The sequence below is a fragment of the Pseudophryne corroboree genome, chromosome 10, assembly GCF_028390025.1.
Source record: "Pseudophryne corroboree isolate aPseCor3 chromosome 10, aPseCor3.hap2, whole genome shotgun sequence".
Classification (NCBI taxonomy): Eukaryota; Metazoa; Chordata; class Amphibia; order Anura; family Myobatrachidae; genus Pseudophryne; species Pseudophryne corroboree.
In genome coordinates this window covers 22,514,878-22,530,138 of record NC_086453.1, presented here as the reverse complement: position 1 = coordinate 22,530,138, position 15,261 = coordinate 22,514,878, and the positions used below count along the sequence as shown (strand labels likewise).

At 46.8% G+C, this 15,261-nt stretch overlaps 1 protein-coding gene across 1 annotated transcript in view; it reads right to left on the bottom strand.

Moving 5' to 3' along the window:
- The window catches only part of LOC134965835 (zonadhesin-like), an 87,164-nt gene that overhangs the window by 18,585 nt on the left and 53,318 nt on the right, over positions 1-15,261 (bottom strand). The gene's annotated exons all lie outside the window — the stretch shown is intronic.

Genomic DNA, 15,261 nt, shown 5'->3' with positions numbered 1-15,261 from the left:
ATAAAGTGCACAGTGATAAAGTACTAACCAAATCAGCTCATAACTGTCATTTTTTAAACACAGCCTGTAAGGTGGCAGTTAGGAGCTGATTGGCTGAGACTTTATCACCGTGCAATTTACCCTTTGATGTATAGGGTGGAATGGAAAAAAGAGTTTTTATAGAAATCTACCGTTCTAAATAGTTTAAAATTGCCACAATTCTCTTACTATAAGGAATAATTTTCAGTCTATTAGATTACAGTGTTTGCGCAAATAAAACAAGATTTATTTATTTGTTTTCACTTTCCATGATTATCCCTAATTATAATAAAAGGAGAAATCTTGCAGTTTAGCTTTGCAAATTGCAAGTAAATTACCAGCAAGTAGTGCAGAATAAATAATCTTACTATACTATCCCTTTAAACTGGGCCACTCCTAAATTAGACAGTGTCTGTGGCTGATTAAAACCAGGTGATATGCAGGTGTGAAGTCATCGAGCCCCAGAACCTGTGTAATCCATGAGTTTCCCGGTTTATAGGGATAGTATGGTAAGCCTAAACATAAATATCTGTTACCTGCGTAACAGTGCCACCTGGTGTTGGATCAATTACATTGCTAAAAATATATTGTCCCTGATTCTCAGACACAGTGGCCTGATGTATTTCTCACGCTCACGCTTCTGAGTTGCGCTGGAACTGCAGTAAGGATTTGGCTGCACAGTATTAGAATTGTAAAGGGAGTTCCTGGATGGTGAGTGGGGGGTTATGGAGGGGCTAAAAGGACGCACGTATCGTCGCAGGCGTGTCTTGGGTGTGTCGCTGAAAGCTGTTGCATCCAGAGACACTAAATTGCTCGCGTAGGAGGCCAGATGCAGATCGATAAACTGCACCTTCAACAGGGCAGATGTAAGTTTCAATGGTGCATCTAAAGATGTATCTAGTGCAGTGATGGCTAACCTTGACACTCCTGCTGTTGTTGAACTACACATCCCAGCATGCCCCGCATCAGTTTTAGCATGGCCAAATAGCAAAACGGCAGCAGGGCATGCAGGGAAGTGTAGTTCAACAACAGCTGGAGTGTCAAGGTTAGCCATCACTGATCTGTGGTAGTTCAGCCTCTGTGGATGCTGACAGTGGGAATTTCAGACCGTGCAGATTTGGACACATGGATTTATACCAGTAAGGACTCTGTAGCGCCATTTGCATAAAGACGCAGACACATCCGACCCAGAAACATACCCAATATCTTCTCCTTCACATGAGCCACTGAAGCTCTAAGGGTTACCTAGGAATCACCCCTTGAAGGTGAAACCACCCGCTCCTAGAGGCAGCATCACCCACCCTCTGGCCAGGGCCGTATTGAGGGGTGTATGAGGGCCCTGGAGGTAGAACGTCTGCTACCCCACAGACCCTACAGCTGGATAACACGGAGCCTAAAGCAGCATCTTGCAGCCAGTAGCGGATTTGGTATAAAATACCGGCGGTCAGGAGATCGACGCCGGAAACCCTGCAGTGAGTGCGGCTAGTCCCCTCATTGGATCCCTGCACTCCCCATGCTTCGAGCCCAATGGCGAACTTCTTTTGGCATTTCCTCGGCTGTTAGTATTCCGGCGTCTTTATCCTGACAGCCGGTAAGTTAACCGCATCACCTTTCAGAGAGGCAAGTTCCCCTACTAGACGTTTATTTATTTATTAGCAGTTTCTTATATAGCGCAGTATATTCTGTTGCGCTTTACAATTAGAACAATAGTTATAGAACAAAACTGGGCAAAGACAGACATAGTGGTAGGAAGGCCCTGCTCGCAAGTTTACAATCTATAGGGAAATAGGCATAGATACACAAGGATAGACGCTACCTGTTGCATAATGGTCCACCAGATTGCTACGTTCTTAATGGGTTGTATGATATGATCACCCAGCAATTTTGCCAAAGTGTCACAAGGGTGTGAGAGTAAAAAAAGACAAAATATGTGATGTTATGTATACTGTACAGAGGGGATGTAATTAGATAGGGAAGCATTGAAGGTTATGTGGGTAGGTCTGGAATTTGATAGGCTTTTCTGAATAAATGAGTTTTCAGGGAACATTTAAAGGTTTTGAGACTAGAGGAGAGTCCTATTGTGCGAGGGAGGTCATTCCACAGAGTGGGTAAAGCCCAGATAAAGGCCTGTAATTTTGAGTGGGAACAAGTAATGCATGTTTTTTTTTGTTTTCTTCATTATTAATTATTTGGTTTATATTATTAAATTTTATGTATGCTAGCTGTAGCTTTAATTTATGTATAATTTACCTCTTGTAGTAAAATGTACAAGATCGGAACGCATCAATTGTTGTTATGTTTTAAATAGTATATCATCCAAAAGGTCGCTCTTTCTATGAATTTACTTATGTCTAAAACTAATTAGATAATTCAAGAATGCTGAATAAGCATTCTGTCTGATTAAGTGACAAAACAAGTTAATTAGATTTAATTAATTAGTAGTAAAAAATTATAAAGTGTAAAACAACTCAGGTGGATTGACTCAGTACAAGCTTTATTATATGCTTAATTGTAGTCAAATTTGGTCTTTATAACTAGTTATGTTGATGTGTATATATATTGTTTCATTTATTATTATTTATAAACACACCAAATTAGTGATAGTATCTACTAAATTGACACAGCCATTGTTAATTATTAGACAAGTATAAATCCGGGATCATTGAGTGGGGAGGTATCCGTCTTGAGGAAGTCTCCGGTTGCCTAGGAGATGAAACGCGTTGACGCCCAGTCCACGTTGGTTCTCTGTTTGGTCCAATTTGTCCGTAGAGCGGACCCACTGCTCCACACGGCCTCAGCACACCTTTGCACGCTGCACGCCGGGTGCTCCAGACGGCGACTACACGCTGACAACATTGCTTGAGGCTCCTGACAGGTGTTCACAGCCGGTGGCATCCCGCAACGTCCACCGTTAATGGCTTATCACTGTCATCAAAGCCAGCGGGTACCAGCTGATCACCGCTCACGGCTGTTCATAGCTGCCTCAACTATATCTAGGATTCCACCTGCTTACATCGGGTACTCACCATTGACCTCCGCTGTGGGGTTCATTGCCCGTGACGTGGAGGTGGTCCTGGAGGCTTCCTGACAAAGTTAAAAATCAGGGTGTGCCCTGCCATTTGAACGGTAACTCAATACCATACTGATCAGGGGCGGAACTACTGGCGGGGCAGGCAGTGCATTGCACTGGGGCCCCGCCGCACTCAAGGGCCCACAGCCGCCGTCCGGCATTACATGAATGAGTCACAATGACTCATTGTATGTCATGCCGCAGCCGCACACCAGCGCTCCCGTGACCCGCCCGTCATAAGGAACGATTCTGGCGGCTGGCCACCCGCACACGAAGGAGGGAGGAGGGTCCGTCCCTCCCTCCCTCATATACAAACAGGTCACAGTCTCTCAGTGAAGGAGAGAGCCGCAGCAGCGCTTTGTTACTGGTGGAGGCGCTGCTGCTGCTGCTCCTCTGCTTCACTATAGGCTGTCTCTGAGAACAGCCTATAGGGAAGCAGAGGGGCAGCAGCAGCAGCGCCTCCACCAGTAACACAGCGCTGCTGCGGCTCCCTCCTCCACCTCCCTCCTCCTTCTTCTCTACTGCCCGGGAAGCTGCACCGAGGAGCCTGAGCCAACAGAGAGGGTAAGTATAATTCTTCTTTCTTTCTTTCTTTCTTTCTTTCTTTCTTTCTTTCTTTCTTTCTTTCTTTCTTTCTTTCTTTCTTTCTTTCTTTTTTTATTTGTTGGGACTGCCTGCCGCAATGTGTAAAAAGGGGGGACTGCCTGCCGCTATGTATAAAAATGGGGAATCTGCCTGCCGCAATGTAAAAATGGGGAATCTGCCTGCCGCAATGTAAAAATGGGGAATCTGCCTGCCGCAATGTAAAAATGGGGAATCTGCCTGCCGCAATGTGTAAAAAGGGGGAATCTGCCTGCCGCAATGTGTAAAAAGGGGGAATCTGCCTGCCGCAATGTATAAAAATGGGGAATCTGCCTGCCGCTATGTGTAAAAAGGTAGAATCTGCCTGCCGTAATGTGTAAAAAGGGCACGCTATCTGCCGTAATGTGTAAAATGGGGACGCTGTCTGCCGTAATGTGTAAAATGGGGACGCTGTCTGCCGTAATGTGTAAAATGGGGACGCTGTCTGCCGTAATGTGTAAAAAGTGCACGCTGTCTGCCGCTATGTGTAACGAGGGCACGCTGTCTGCCGCTATGTGTAACGAGGGCACGCTGTCTGCCATTGTGTAAAAAGTGTATGCTGTCTGCCGCTATGTGTAACGAGGGCACGCTGTCTGCCGTTATGTGTAAAAAGTGCACGCTGTCTGCCGTTATGTGTAAAAAGGGGAATCTGTTCGCTGTAAGGAGTAAAAGGGTCTCTACCTGGTGTAGTGGTGCTACTGTACGGCGTAATTTGAAGAATGGAGACTACTGTGCACCGTTTTATGAATTGGTATTATTTTGTGGACACACCCCTTCCCCACGAAGCCACGCCACTATGTATTTTTGCGCGCGCCTACGGCGCGCACTGCCCATGGGGTGGACTTGGATGGGATGGGGGGGGCCCAAAGCATTTTGTTGCACCTGGGCCCACCGCTTGCTTGTTCCGCCACTGATACTGATTACCTGCATATGTGCATTATTCTACATAACGGACCCTGTATGCAATCATTCCAGGAACCAGCACATGGGTAATTATACACTGCAATTTCTGTAAGTCATTTATCAAGAGACTGCATTAATATATTGCGGGACTTCTTTCACCTATTTTGACACTGGGACGCCAGTGTTTAGTAATTTAATTCCAACCAAACAGAGCCAACAAGTTATTTTTAAATATATTGTATATTATTTACAGTGCTTCCATAGAGAGTAATTTATTGTTACATAGTATATGTTATACATGTGTGTTTCATTTTGTCATTTTTAAATAGACCAAATATAAAAGTGGTTATATATATTTGAAGTTTCACTGAGTCAATTACTACACATGACAGACTGCACACTGTGGGTTTATAAAGTGTCTTTTGGCGCAGGGTAATCCCTTTTCTTGTTTAGCAGTTTGGTGAATAGCCTTGTATGTCAGTAAAAGTATTTTATATTTAATATGGTAGAATACTGGTAACTAATGGAGGGACTGACAGAGCGGATTTACAGACGATGAATGTCTAGCAAGGAAATTTAGCCGCGCAGCTGCATTCAGAATGGATTGTAGTGGTGAGGGCCTATGTTTGGTAAGATATGATCATATTTTGGATATGTTTTTAGGTGCATGTAACATGATTTCGAGACAGATTGAATGTGTGGAACAAAGGACAGTTCAAAGTCTAGGGCAGTGAGCTTGTGGCAGGGACGTGCAGTCAGGGGAGGCAGTGCCTCCCCTGTCATTAATGATTAAGATTATACAAAGAAGATGCATATGACACATATTCTGTGTCATATGTATCTTCTTAATATTATTCTTTGCATTGCTCCCCTCTGTATGTGTTTGGGAGGCACCGATCGTGGTGCCTCCCGTTGTCTCTGGGGAAAGGTATGGGAGCGGGGGGCGGGCACGGGTGGGGACAAGCCATGGGCAGTAAATGCCCATTGAAAATATATGGGAAAGCGGCACCATTAGAGGTGCCGCTTTCATACAGGGACGTGCTTTCAACCTATGAAAGCACGTCCCTGTCAGTGAGGCCACAGTGATTGGCCAGCGGATCCGTCACTGGATCCGCTGTCAATCACTGTGTGTGCGACGCTGGCGGAGGAGGTGCGGGTGGCTGGATGCGGCAATGTTGCAGGCGGCGGGATGCGGCGGTGGTGCGGGCGGCGGCGGGTTGCGGCGGCGGTGCGGGCGGCGGAAATTTACCTTTATCTTGCAGAGTTTGGCAGCGGAGCGGTACCAGTTTCAAAAATGGCGCACAGCGTCATTTTTGAAATTCAAGATGGGCGCCGCAAGCCAATCACGGCTCGCCGCATCATCGCCCCGCCCCCTCCGGCTGACTTATATAAGTCAGCATGAGGCAGAGGAGCGTCAGTCCGACGGCGGAGGAGGAGCTGTGAAGAGCTCCTGAAGAAAGAAGACGCCGGAAGTCCTGGCTGGGCGGCGGCTATGCAAAAGAGCTTAGCAGCCGCCGCCCATCAGGTGAAGACGCTGGAAGCCCTGGGGAGGTGGCGCCCCCCCAGGTGAAGACGCCGGAAGCCCTGGGAAGGCGGCGGCCACGCAAAAGAGCTTAAAGGCCGCCGCCCCCAGGTGAAGATCCAGTTTAATAAAGCTTCTTTTTAAGACGTGTGGTGTTTTATTTTAATATTTTCTTTACAGGTGGACTACAGGTGCCAGTGGGCCCTTTATGTCCAGGCATGCTGGCACTTGTGGTTCTCCAAGTGCCAGCATGCTGGGGCAGGCTTGCTGGGACCTGTAGGCCACCTGTAAAGAACAATATTACTATTCTTTGCAGGTGGACTACAGGTGCCAGTGGGCCCTTTATGTCCGGACATGCTGGCACTTGTGGTTCTCCAAGTGCCAGCATGCTGGGGCAGGCTTACTGGGACCTGTAGGCCACCTGTAAAGAACAATATTAACACACAATGAACCCCGCACCCACCGCCACCAGGGGAGCTATCAGCCCAGTGCTGGTTATTGCTCGGGAGGGGGGGACCTCATTTCTATTTTTTGGGGTTCCCACTTTCCGAGGAATTCCAACCCTGGGCTGACTGGCTGGGGGGATGATTAATGTTATGGCAGGGGGACCCCACACTGAGTGTCTCCCCTGCTATGGCATTACTCCTCCTGGCTGGTTCTGCCTAGTGCTGGTTTTACTGATGTGTTGGGGGACCACATTTTTTTTTTTCCAGGGGGGGGAGGGGAGAGCGTGTTATCTGCCAGTGCCTCCCCAACCAGTGACCTCACCGCACGTCACTGGCTTGTGGGGTAGGGTGGATAGTCGCACTGTCAACAGTTAAGGAGATATTAGGTTGGTAACTACTCTTGGCTGGTGGGAAAATAATTCATTATGTTTTAGAAATTTTGAGCTTGAGGTGGCGAGATGTCATCCAAGATGAATGGCAGAAAGGCATTCATCAACACTGACCAATACAGAAGGTGAGAAATCTGGGGAGGATAGGTAGATTTGAGTATCATCAGCATACAAATGATACTGAAATCCGAAGGAGCTGATTAGTTTACCAAGAGATGAGGTATAGATTGAGAACAGCAGAGGACCCAAGACTGAGCCTTGCGATACTGCAACTGATAGAGGTAGAGAAGAAGAGGTAGAATCAGAGAAGTGGTAGGATGAGAACCAAGTAAGGGCTGTGTCCTGAAGACCTAGGGATCGTAGTATTTGTATGAGAAGAGAGTGGTCAACAGTGTTAAAAGCAGCAGAGAGATCTAGAAGAATAAGAAGTGTGTAATGGCCTTTCGATCTAGCAGTGACTAGATCATTCACTACTTTGGTCAGTGAAGTGGAGTGTTGGGCACGAAAGCCTGATTGAAGTGGGTCCAGTAAGTTGTGGGAGTTAAGAAAGTGTGTAAGGCGACTAGGCGAGTCTCTCAAGTAGCTTGGAGGGACATGGTAGCTGAGAAATGGGACAGTAGTTAGAGAGTGTGTTTGGGTCAGAGTTGTGTTTTTTTTAGAATGGAAGTAATCACTGCATGTTTAAACAGAGAAGGAACGATACCAGTAGAGAGAGAGAGAAAGAGATTACAGATTTTAGTTAAGGTTGGGATAAGCACAGGAGACAAAGTTTTACTGACTTGTGAGGGTATAGGATCAAGAGGAGAGGTAGTGTAGTAGGAGGATGAAAAGAGTGTTGATACTTCATCTTCACTTGTGGGATCAAATGAAGAGAAAGTGCCAGAGGGTTCAGGTAGGGAATTGAGCAGGTCACTGGTTGAGTTAGAGCATACCATTTCATCTCGGATTTTATCAATCGTATCCTTGAAGTAGGAAGCAAGTTCTTGTGCACGGATAGTAGCTAGTGGGGGAGGTGAGGGAGGGTAAAGAAGTGATTTAAATGTATTAAAAAGTCGCTTGGGGTTGGTGTCATGATAAGAGATGAGAGATTGGAAATATGTTTGTTTGGCAGTGTCCAGGGCCTGACGATAGGAGTGGTAGGTGGTCTTATATGTGAGAAAGTCCCTTGTATTCTGAGATTTACGCAACTGATGTTCTACTTTACAAGACAATTTTTTTAGGTGTCTTGTTGATTTAGAGTGCCATGGTTGGCATCTAAGCCTACGTGGAGTGTGATGGGTAGCTGGAGCCACTTCATCAAGGGCACTCTACAGGGTCTGGTGCAGGTGGGATACAGCAGTGTCAGGTGTAGTAAATGTAGAGATTGGTGTGAGGTGTTGTTGCAGAGAAGTGGAAAGTTGTTGAAAAATAAGATTTTACTTACCGATAAATCTATTTCTCGTAGTCCGTAGTGGATGCTGGGGACTCCGTCAGGACCATGGGGATATAGCGGCTCCGCAGGAGACAGGGCACAATAATAAAAGCTTTAGGATCAGGTGGTGTGCACTGGCTCCTCCCCCTATGACCCTCCTCCAAGCCTCAGTTAGGATACTGTGCCCGGACGAGCGTGCATAATAAGGAAGGATATTGAATCCCGGGTAAGACTCATACCAGCCACACCAATCACACCGTACAACCTGTGATCTGAACCCAGTTAACAGTATGATAACAACGAAGGAGCCTCTGAAAAGATTGCTCACAACAAGAATAACCCGATTTTTGTAACAATAACTATGTACAAGTATTGCAGACAATCCGTACTTGGGGTGGGCGCCCAGCATCCACTACGGACTACGAGAAATAGATTTATCGGTAAGTAAAATCTTATTTTCTCTGACGTCCTAGTGGATGCTGGGGACTCTGTCAGGACCATGGGGATTATACCAAAGCTCCCAAACGGGCGGGAGAGTGCGGATGACCCTGCAGCACCGAATGAGAGAACTCCATGTCCTCCTCAGCCAGGGTATCAAATTTGTAGAATTTAGCAAACGTGTTTTCCCCTGACCAAGTAACTGCTCGGCAAAGTTGTAAAGCCGAGACCCCTCGGGCAGTCGCCCAAGATGAGCCCCCTTCCTTTTGGAATGGGCTTTTACCGATTTTGGCTGTGGCAGGCCTGCCACAGAATGTGTAAACTGAATTGTATTACAAATCCAGCGAGCAATCGTCTGCTTAGAAGCAGGAGCACCCATCTTGTTGGGTGCATACAGGCTAAACAGCGAGTCAGATTTTCTGACTCCAGCCTTCCTGGAAACATATTTTTCAGGGCCCTGACAACGTCAAGTAACTTGGAGTCCTCCAAGTCCCTAGTACCCGCAGGTACCACAATAGGTTGGTTCATGTGAAAAACAGAAAACACCTTAAGGAGAAATTGAGGACGAGTCCTCAATTCTGCCCTGTCAGAATGAAAAATTAAGTAAGGGCTTTATATATGATAAAGCCGCCAATTCTGACACACGCCTGGCTGAAGCCAGGGCTAATAGCATCGTCACCTTCCATGTGAGATATTTTAAGTCCACAGTGGTGAGTGGTTCAAACCAATGTGACTTTAGGAAACTCAAAACAACATTGAGATCCCAAGGTGCCACTGGGGCACAAAAGGAGGCTGTATATGCAGTACCCCTTTTACAAACATCTGAACGTCAGGCACTAAAGCCAGTCCTTTCTGGAAGAAATTCGACAGGGCCGAAATTTGAACCTTAATGGACCCTAATTTTAGGCCCATAGACAGTCCTGTTTTCTGGAAATGTAGGAAACGACCCAGTTGGAATTCCTCTGTAGGGGCCTTCTTGGCCCCACACCACGCAACATATCTTCGCCAAATGCGGTGAAAATGTTTTGCGGTTACATCCTTCCTGTCTTCGACCAGGGTAGGGATGACTTCATCTGGAATGCCCTTTCAGGATCCGGCGTTCAACCGCCATGCCGTCAAACGCGGCCGCGGTAAGTCTTGGAACAGACAAGGCCCCTGCTGGAGCAGGTCCTTTCTTAAAGGTAGAGGCCACGGGTCTTCCGTGAACATCTCTTGAAGTTTCGGGTACCAAGTCCTTCTTGGCCAATCCGGAACCACGAGTATCATTCTTACTCATCTCCCTCTTATGATTCTCAGTACTTTTTGTATGAGAGGCATAGGAGGGAACACATACTCTGACTGGTACATCCACAGTGTTACCAGAGCGTCCACCGCTATTGCCTGAGGGTCCCTTGACCTGGCGCAATATCTAGTTTTTTGTTCAGGCGGGACGCCATCATGTCCACCTTTGGTTTTTCACAACGGTTTACAATCATGTGGAAGACTTCCCGATGAAGTCCCCACTCTCCCGGGTGGAGGTCATGCCTGCTGAGGAAGTCTGCTTCCCAGTTTTCCACTCCCGGAATGAACACTGCTGAGAGTGTTATCACATGATTTTTCGCCCAGCGAAGAATCCTTGCAGTTTCTGCCATTTCCCTCCTGCTTCTTGTGCCGCCCTGTCTGTTTACGTGGGCGACTGCCGTGATGTTGTCCCACTGGATCAATACCGGCTGACCTTGAAGCAGAGGTCTTGCTAAGCTTAGAGCATTGTAAATTGCCCTTAGCTCCAGTATATTTATGTGGAGAGAAGTCTCCAGACTCGATCACACTCTCTGGAAATTTTTTCCTTGTGTGACTGCTCCCCAGCCACTCAGGCTGGCATCCGTGGTCACCAGGACCCAGTCCTGAATGCCGAATCTGCGGCCCTTTCATAGATGAGCACTCTGCAGCCACCGCAGAAGAAACACCCTTGTCCTTGGAGACAGGGTTATCCGCTGATGCATCTGAAGATGTGATCCGGACCATTTTTCCAGCAGATCCCACGTAAAGGTTCTTGCGTGAAATCTACCGAATGGGATCGCTTTGTAAGAAACCACCATTTTTCACAGGATCCTTGTGCAATGATGCACTGATACTTTTCCTGGTTTTAGGAGGTTCCTGACTAGCTCGGATAACTCCCTGGCTTTCTTCTCCGGGAGAAAACATCCTTTTCTGGACTGTGTCCAGAATCATCCCTAGGAACAGTAGACGTGTCGTCGGAAAAAACTGCGATTTTGGAATATTTAGAATCCACTCGTGCTGTCGTAGAACTACTTAAGATAGTGCTACTCCGACCTCCAACTGTTCTCTGGACCTTGCCTTTATCAGGAAAGCGTCCATATTTCTTTTAAGAAGAATCATCATTTCGGCCATTACCTTGGTAAAGACCCGGGGTGCCGTGGACAATCCAAACGGCAGCGTCTGAACTGATAGTGACAGTTCTGTACCACGAACCTGAGGTACCCTTGGTGAGAAGGGCAAATTTGGACATGTAGGTAAGCGTCCCTGATATCCAGTGACACCATATCGTCCCCTTCTTCCTGGTTCGCTATCACTGCTCTGAGTGACTCCATCTTGATTTGAACGCTTGTATGTAAGTGTTCAAATATTTCAGATCTCACCTAGCCGTCTGGCTTCAGTACCACAATATAGTGTGGAATAATACCCCTTCCCTTGTTGTAGAAGGGGTACTTTGATTATCACCTGCTGGGAATACAGCCTGTGAATTGTTCCCAATACTGCCTCCCTGTCGGAGGGAGACGTTGGTAAAGCAGACTTCAGGAACTTGTGAGGGGGAGACGTCTCGAATTTCCAATGTACACCTGGGATACTACGTGTAGGATCCAGGAGTCCACTTGTGAGTGAGCCCACTGCGTGCTGAAACTCTTGAGATGACCCCCTACCGCACCTGAGTCCGCTTGTACGGCCCCAGCGTCATGCTGCGGACTTGGCAGAAGCTGTGGAGGGCTTCTGTTCCTGGGAATGGGCTGCCTGCTGCAGTCTTCTTCCCTTTCCTCTACCCCTGGGCAGATATGACTGGCCCTTTTGCCCGCCTGCCCTTATGGGGACGAAAGGACTGAGACTGAAAAGACTGTCCTTTTCTGCTGAGATGTGACTTGGGGTAACAAAAGGTGGATTTTTCAGCTGTTGCCATGGCCACCAGGTCCGATGGACCGCCCCTTTATACGGCAATACTTCCATGTGCCGTCTGGAATCTGCATCACCTGACCACTGTCGTCTGGCAGATATGGACATCACATTTACTCTTGATGCCAGAATGCAAATATCCCTCTGCGCATCTCGCATATATAGAAATGCATCCTTAAAATGCTCTATAGTCAATAAAATCTTGTCCCTGTCAAGGGTATCAATATTTCCAGTCAGGAAATCCGACCAAGCCCCCTCAGCGCTGCACATCCAGGCTGAGGCGATTGCTGGTCGTAGTATAACACCAGTATATGTGTATATACTTTTAGGATATTTTTCAGCTTCCTATCAGCTGGCTCCTTGAGGGCTGCCGTATCTGGAGACGGTAACGCCACTTGTTTTTATAAGCGTGTGAGCGCCTTATTCACCCTAAGGTGTGTTTCCCAACTCGCCCTAACTTCTGGCGGGAAAGGGTATACCGCCAATAATTTTCTATCGGAGGAAACCCACGTATCATCACACACTTCATTTAATTTATCTGATTCAGGAAAAACTACAAGTAGTTTATTCACACCCTACATAATACCCTTATTTGTGGTACTTGTAGTATCAGAAATATGTAACACCTCCTTCATTGCCCTTAACATGAAACGTGTGGCCCTAAAGGAAAATACGTTTGTTTCTTCACCGTCGACACTGGAGTCAGTGTCCGTGTCTGTGTCTGTGTCGACCGACTGAGGTAAATGGGCGTTTTTACAAGCCCCTGACGGTGTCTGAGACGCCTGGACAGGTACTAATTTGTTTGCCGGCCGTCTCATGTCGTCAACCGACCTTGCAGCGTGTTGACATTATCACGTAATTCCTAAATAAGCCATCCATTCCAGTGTCGACTCCCTAGAGAGTGACATCACCAATACAGGCAATTTGCTCCGCCTCCTCACCAACATCGTCCTCCTACATGTCGACACACACGTACCGACACACAGCACACACACAGGGAATGCTCTGACAGAGGACAGGACCCCACTAGCCCTTTGGGGAGACAGAGGGAGAGTTTGCCAGCACACACCAAAAACGCTATAATTATACAGGGACAACCCCTTATACAAGTGTTTTCCCTTATAGCATTTTTATATATGTAATCATATCGCCAAATAAGTGCCCCCCCTCTCTGTTTTAACCCTGTTTCTGTAGTGCAGTGCAGGGGAGAGCCTGGGAGCCTTCCTCACAGCAGAGCTGAGCAGGAAAATGGCGCCGTGTGCTGAGGAGAATAGGCCCCGCCCCCTTTTCGGCGGGCTCTTCTCCCGGAGTTTGTGAGATCTGGCAGGGGTTAAATACATCCATATAGCCTCAAGGGCTATATGTGATGTATTTTAGCCATAAAAAGGTATTATACATTGCTGCCCAGGGCGCCCCCCCCAGCGCCCTACACCCTCAGTGACAGTTGGTGACTGTTGGTGAAGTGTGCTGACAACAATGGCGCACAGCTGCAGTGCTGTGCGCTACCTTATGAAGACTGAAAGTCTTCTGCCGCCTGTTTCTGGACCTCTGGACCTCTTCAACTTCGGCATCTGCAAGGGGGGTCGGCGGCACGGCTCCGGGATGAACCCCAGGGTGAGACCTGTGTTCCGACTCCCTCTGGAGCTAATGGTGTCCAGTAGCCTAAGAAGCAAATCCATCCTGCACGCAGGTGAGTTTTCTTCTCTCCCCTAAGTCCCTCGTAGCAGTGAGCCTGTTGCCAGCAGGACTCACTGAAAATAAAAAACCTAACTTAAACTTTTATTCTAAGCAGCTCAGGAGAGCCACCTAGATTGCACCCTTCTTGTCGGGCACAAAAATCTAACTGAGGCTTGGAGGAGGGTCATAGGGGGAGGAGCCAGTGCACACCACCTGATCCTAAAGCTTTTATTATTGTGCCCTGTCTCCTGCGGAGCCGCTATATCCCCATGGTCCTGACGGAGTCCCCAGCATCCACTAGGACGTCAGAGAAATGTATATTGTTAGTATTTCTGCGGGTTAGAGGAGGCCTGCTTGGTTTTAGTGTCATAGAGTTTAGAGCAGGCATTCCCAACCACGGTCCTCAATGCACACCAACAGTGCAGGTTTTAGTGATATCCAGACTTCAGCACAGGTGATTTAATTAGTAGCTCAGGTATTTTGATTTAACCATCTGTGCTGCAGCCTGGATATCACTAAAACCTGCACTGTTGGTGTGCCTTGAGGACCGTGGTTTGGAATGCCTGGTTTAGAGTAATAGAAGAAATTGTGAAGGTGATCAGGTTGTGATCAGAGAGAGGGAAAGGAGTGTTAATGAATTCGGAAACTGAGCAGAGCCTGGTGAACACAAAATCAAGGCAGTGGCCCTCCTGGTGAGTAGAGGAGTCGGACCATTGAATTAGGCCAAGAGAGGAGTTTAGAGAGAGGAGTTTGGAGGCATGAACAGATTGTGGACTGTCAAAAGCTATATTGAAATCACCCATAATGATGGTGGAGATGTCAGAAGATTAGAAGTGTGGGAGCCAGGCAGAAAAATCTTCTAGAATTTTTTTTTTAGGTTGCCCAAATTCTAAATGTAACCACGATACAATTCAGCTGCAGGTAATAAATACAATTGTGTAAAGACGATTTTAATGTTATTTTACAGGAACTTTCAGCAGACATCTCCAGTGGCAACCATTTCCGCAAAGAAACAGGCAAGTTTGTTCATCATACACATGTGTCTATAGAGAATACATTGTACGGTTGCAGGTGCAACTATTCGCACAGGGGCATGTGTAGTCGCTGCCACGATGCATGCTCATGTGTGTACGCATCGCGGCAATGAACAGGAATGACCCATCTGTACTATTTAACAACAATACAATGATATAGTTCAATGTCAACAACTGAACTGCTTCACTTTAATGGGGTATTTTTTGTATTGCTGCACCTCTCTCCTGGTCAAGACTGCACCAGGGGGTCGTAGTAAGGGAAGGGAGGAAGGGGGAATATCAGTTGCACAGGAAAAAGATGGTGTCTAGATCATATAGACTACATATAGAAATGCCCCTAATACTAATATGATAGCTATTGATCAATCAAATGTTGGGGTTCTACCACAGATCATATTGTTATACGAAGGAAAGGTAAAAGAAAGGAAAAGATGTTTTCTGGTGCACTGAAGAGTTAAAATGTAACTTTTAATCAATTCATTAAAAAATTGGTGACATGTTATATTATCTCATGTCCTACAATTAACTATATGTGAAATATAAATATATATATATATATATATATAA